Raw genomic sequence first — 6000 nt, 5'->3', positions numbered from 1 at the left:
CTCTGATGGGAGGAAGGAAGATTCAGGAAAGATCTAGAGCACAGGTGGCAAACATAAGGCCCACGGGCTGAATCTGTCCCTCCACCTTGTTTTATCTGGCCCCGCACCTTGTTTCTACCTGGCGGCAGCACTGAGCTCTCGCTTAACTGTGAAGGAGTAGTTACATGTATACAGTCCCAAAATTACATTTGGCCCTTTGAAGGCAACGGTGAAGCTGATGTGGCCCCCGGTGAAAATGAGTTTGACACCCCTGATCTAGAGACTGGAGGAGGCACCATCTCAGATGGCTAAAATTTAAAGAAAGGAACATTCTGCATGCCAGCCTCCAAGAAGGAAGCAGTCTGTGCGGGTTGTGGATTCCCTGTGCTGTGACTGTGCTGTTTCTGATATGATTGTCTACCTGGCTGATTTCTCCCAATGTGACTCTGGACAACAAGTATTGATTGGCACTTTGGCAAAGAAGATACCATAAAATTTTTCCCTTTAGAAAATTTCCAACTTTATTGAGCTGCAATTTAAATACAATGAGATTTATCCATTTAAAGTGTATAGTTAGATGAATTTTAGTAATTGTATAAAGATGGGTAACCACCATCATAATCAAGTTACAGAACAGTTCCACAACCCTAAAAAACTTCCTTGTGCCCATTTATACTTTTCCAAGACCCCTGGCCTCAAGCATCCACTGATTTGCTTTCTGTCACTTACTCTTTTGTGTTTAACTTCTTTCACTTAGCAAAATATTTCTGAAGTTTATTCATGTTGTTGAGTCCATCAGTAATAGCTTCTTTCTTTTTTTAAAAGATTTTATTTTTTTACTTAGAGTGAAAGGGAGGGAGAAAGACAGGGAGAGAAACATGGATGTGTGAGAGATACATTGATTGGCTGTGTCTTGCTTGCACCCAAATGGGGGCCTGGCCCACAACCCGGTCATGTGCCCTGACCAGGAATCAAACTGGTGACCTTTTGGTTCACAGGCCAGCACTCAATCCACTGAGCCATACCAGCCAGGGCAATAGCTTATCTCTTTTAATTGCAGTTTTTTTTTTTTTTTTATCCATTTATCAGTGGATACACATTTGAATTGTTTCCAGTTTGGGACTATTATGAATAATGTTGCTAAAAACCTTTGAGTGTATGTCTTTTCTGCGCATATACTTTCATTTCTTCTGGTTAGATACCTAGAAGTAGAATTGCTGAGTTGTATGTTAAGTGCATGTTTAATTTTGTGTGTCTGTATGGATGTGTATACGTGTGTGTATGTGGGGGGGCTCTGCCTGCAGGGCCCGCCCCCCCGCCCCCCCCCCCCCCGGCCTCCATGGATGAGAATAAGTCTACCAAGACATGATCTGCTTGGGGAGGAAAGGTGGCCAATCTCTCAAAGGAGAAGGGCCAAGAGCCTTTTCCTCAGTGGGCTTTTATTGGGTTCAATTTGCACAGGAATACAGGTAAAGCTCATCAATCATTGTCAGGCAGTAAGGATCAAACAATAAATAACATACAAAGAACTAGGAGGGCTTATTCTGAGTCAGGGTCAGTTAGCTAAAGGGCTATAAGACTTTGGGAAACAAACTCATTTCAGGCTTGGACCCTTATCAGAAAACTGAGGGTATTTTTAGTAAAGCAGGTTTCACAGGATTTTACGTATTTTTTTCTTAGGCCTGATCGCCCCAGGGAATCCACCCTTTCCAGCACAGGACTGCACCACCCTCTGTCATTGTTTCAGGTTTAAGCCAGGCAAGGGAAGTAAGGCAGCCTAGAGATTAGGAGACTTCTTTCAGACAGAATGAGGACTCAGGCTATGTCAAAGCCCAGGGGTGAGGGTCCATCACCCCCTTTTTCTATAGCCCCCCAAGTCCTTCCCTGAGGGCCTCTTTGTGACCATGACTGTCTTAGGTCATCCCTCCCTTGAGGAATCTTACCCGTCATTGGCTAACTGGTCAGGCTCGGGGCCAAGCAGGGTGAAGTAAAGGGGGCAGAGGCAGTGCCCCTGCCAGGGAGATAAGCTTTGTCTCCTTAGTGGCTCATGGTCCCAAGGTCTGTCACTCAGCCTTAGGGACCATGGGGGATTACCTCATGGGGGATTAAATCATGGGGGATTACAGTCTCTGAAACCAGGTAGGGCGGTTCCCAATATCTCCCCCTTTTTTTTTGTTGTGAAATCAAATGTAGTTGTTAAGCCTGTGAAACCTACTATTTGCTGTTCCCGAATGCAATCTTGAGCAAACAACCTGCATATACACCGTAAAGCACAAATAAGGATTAAGACAAGGAGGCATCCAAGGGCTGTCATGACCCAAACTCGTAAATTCAGTCCATCAAACCAGTTCTTAGGGTTCAGCCATTTTACATTATCGTGGAGGGTCTGGAACACTTTCTGTTCAGTTAAGTACTTGATGTCACTGAGCTGCTGGTGGAGCTCGAGCTGGAGCTGATCAATTGGTCCTTTGAGATTGGTAGAGAACTTGCCCTGCAGGCGATGATGAATGGAATGTCCAGCAATGCTGACTGGAATTCCACCTCAGGGGGGAGATACACAGCTTGGAGAAGTCTGGACCAGGAGAGTCCAATGGAGCAGAGGTGGGTCGCCGCCAGGGAAGCCTTTTCTGTGATATGGCTTCACCCTCTTCACTGCCAGCTCCAAAGTTCCTTCTGGAGAGTAAAGACAATCATACCCTCTTCCCCAAGTTAATAGCTCAACTGGGCCTTTCTATCTTCCTTCCCCTAACAGGTCTTTGTATAAGACCAAAGGGTGTGGGCCTGTAGGCCTGTTTTGCACAAGGTGTTTGTCTATGGGTGACTTTAAATTATCATCACAATTCAAAAATATTTATGTATATATTGCTAGCACGGTTAAATTCCTGGGGGATATTTTCTGACTCCCCCTTTTTTGTTTGTTTAATAATGTCTTAAAGGTCTGGTGAGCTCTTTCAACAACTATGGCCCGAGAATTACCCTCTGCCATAGGTCCGGACAAGCCCGAATGAGATCGGATATGGGTAGCAAATAAGGGGTGCTTCCTTTTACCTAAAAGACTTTGCAGGGTTAGAAATAGACTTAGGAACTGAGGCTCAACGGACCCTTTTAATAGAGCCTGATCTATATGAAGGAGTGTATATACAGTATAACCAGAGTCACAAACTAAATTAAGAGGCACTTTGGGCCAATGCTGGAGGGCAAGAATAGTCCCTGAAATTTCCGCCTGTTGGGTGGAAGAGTGCCCTCCAGAAAGAAAATGTTTCCACTCGTTCCCTTCTTTCCAGGTGATAGCAGCTTTCCTGTTTTTCCTGAACCATCAATAAAGATGGTTCTAGCTTTGGGAATAGGAGTGGTGCTGAATTTTTCCCCCATGTGGATGTTAAGAGTGGGGAGGTTTTGGAGAAGTTTATCAGAAGGTAAATGAATATTAACATCCCCTACAAAATCAGCGACTGCACACTGAAATTCTAAAGATTGACTATAAAGTTGTTGTAGATACACTTGGGTGAGTGGAATATGTATAACAGCTGGGTCATGGCCAAAAAGCTGAATTTGATAATAAGGCCTTTGACAATAAGCTGACATAGCACAGTAATATAGGTGGTAATAGTGCACTGGGGTTGATGGGATAAAAATAACCATTCCATCATTTCTAAATTAGGTGACAACTGTCCGATTAGGCCAGTAGGCATCCCCAGTGTGGGGAAGCAAAAAAGTCTGACAAGTAATTGTCTGTTTACCCTAGTGAGCTGCCTGGAAGAAAGGTATTGGTTAACTAAATCTAATTCCAGTCTAGCCTAGGAGAATTTAGGTCTGAATCCATACAGTCGCTGCTAAGGAAAAGGCAGCAGGGTGATTCGTATTCCCCATTGAGTGAGGAGGTCCCTGCCCCAGATATTAAGTGGAGTGGGGAGGACGTAGGGTCAAATTGGTCCAACTTTCCCATCCAGATCAAAACATTTAAGAGTCCATACACTTTTGCGGGGCTGAAAAATACCCTCTATTCCAGTTACAGAAATGCAAATAAAATAGAAATTCCTTTCTTGAAATTAAGCATGTCGGCACCTTCCCAAAGCAAGGGGACTGCTGTCCCTTACCTCAGAGATGACCAGGCTGGAACTCCCCCTCGTACTGTCTGCGCCAGTTCTACGTCTGCTGCTGCTAGGCGCTGGCCAAGGCAAGGCACTGCGTGGAACCTGGGCCAGGGGGCTGACCCTCACCTGGCACCAGAGAAGGGGGAAGGTTGCTCCCCCTCACACAGGGAGGAGGGAAGGAGAGGGGGACCAACCCTTCCTCTGCTGCTGCCGCCTGTCCCAGGCAGAAAGACCCAGCCCTGCCACCCTGTGAGTGTGCACACGCTTGTGCTCACCAGGCGCAGCTGTGATGTCTGCTGCAGCTGGGGCAACCCACGGGAAGGGCCCAGCTGGTGCCCATATGTCCCTTCTCTTTTGGTCTAGGCTTTCCTGATTATGAGAGCTTCTCTGCCCTGCTTTTTCCCATATTTCCAAATCTAAAGATCCCTTATCTGGGAGACATCCAGCAGCCTTAAAAAGTTGCCGAATTAGCCTAAAACATTGTTCCTGTTCCTTAGAGAGCCCGTCCCCCATGGTTGAGGATTTTTAGAAACTTTTAAAGAAATTCCTTAACAAATAAAAGAACCTTTTCTGAGATTCCTCCTGCCACAAGCGCAGCGATCACAAAACGTTTTAGTTTCACTTTCACTCTGTCTGCACCCTCAGATCCGGTTTCTTGTTAGTGAGGAGAGTGTAGTGGGTCGAAATGTGCTGCTGGTGGAAGACAGTCAGGGAGGGCTACCGGATATTTCAGGTAACCTAACCCTGCTTATGGGTCTCGGTTTCTCTTCCCGGTCATCTAGACCAGCTGGGAGGGCTTGGTGCATTGGGTGATGAACCCTTAAATCGCACTTCCCCAGATGAGCCAAAAGTTAAATTACATGAGGTGGAATTCCCTGTGAGGCCCCTGCACGTCTCAGGGATTTGACCCCAGACACCTCTGCGAGGCCCCCCACTCATGTAGGGACACCCGAAATCTCCAGCCGGAGGGAGGAAGTGCCTCTTTTCTTCGGCGCTCAGCAAGAAGCTGAAATGCTCATAAATACCTCGCTACAAAAGCTGATAAAAGGGAAAGTCTTTGCTTTCTCCTCCCCAAGCCTAAACCTAGGCGGGGATGGTGCTGCAGGGGATAGGACTGTGAATGCTTTTACAGTGTGCTTCTGGTTGTGTGGACTTTTGCTTGCGGCTGGCAGGAAACCTAGCATTCTGTCCCCCTCCACGTTCCAGCTTATCCTCTCACGGAGTCTTCTAGCGGCGAGCACCCTAGTGGCCTTTAAATACTCGACCTGTGCCCGCAAAATGCAGCAAATGCTTGGGAGAGAGAAAGCCAGACTCGTATTCATGGAAGAGAGTGCAGGGGAGAGAAATGAGAAGAAAACCGCTCCAGGGGCGGCATGACAGAAACCTTTCCTCTTATCTGTAACATGCCTGGGGGCCTTACCGAGAGATGTCCCTGTCCCTGGGGGGATGAAAGCCCTAATTTCCATCCTCTTAGGGGTGCCGTCCATGATGATGGCTCATAGCCTCTGGTCGAAGCAGGTCCCAAATCCTCAGGTCCCTGTTCGGGCGCCAGATGTGGGGGGGCTCCACCTGTAGGGCTCCCCCTCCCCGGCCACCACGGATGAGAATAAGTCTACCAACACATGATCTGCATGGGGAGGAAACGTGGCCTATCTCTCAAAGGAGAAGGGCCAAGAGCCTTTTCCTCAGTGGACTTTTATTGGGTTCAATTTGCACAGGAATACAGGTAAAGCTCATCAATCATTGTCAGGCAGTAAGGATCAAACAATAAATAACATACAAAGAACTAGGAGGGCTTATTCTGAGTCAGGGTCAGTTAGCTAAAGGGCTATAAGACTTTGGGAAACAAACTCATTTCAGGCTTGGACCCTTATCAGAAAACTGAGGGTATTTTTAGTAAAGCAGGTTTCACAGGATTTTACGTATT

Source organism: Desmodus rotundus, chromosome X (genome assembly GCF_022682495.2).
Source record: "Desmodus rotundus isolate HL8 chromosome X, HLdesRot8A.1, whole genome shotgun sequence".
NCBI classification, from domain to species: domain Eukaryota; kingdom Metazoa; phylum Chordata; class Mammalia; order Chiroptera; family Phyllostomidae; genus Desmodus; species Desmodus rotundus.
The sequence above is the reverse complement of the archived record's forward strand: the minus strand, read 5'-3'. Positions refer to the sequence as shown.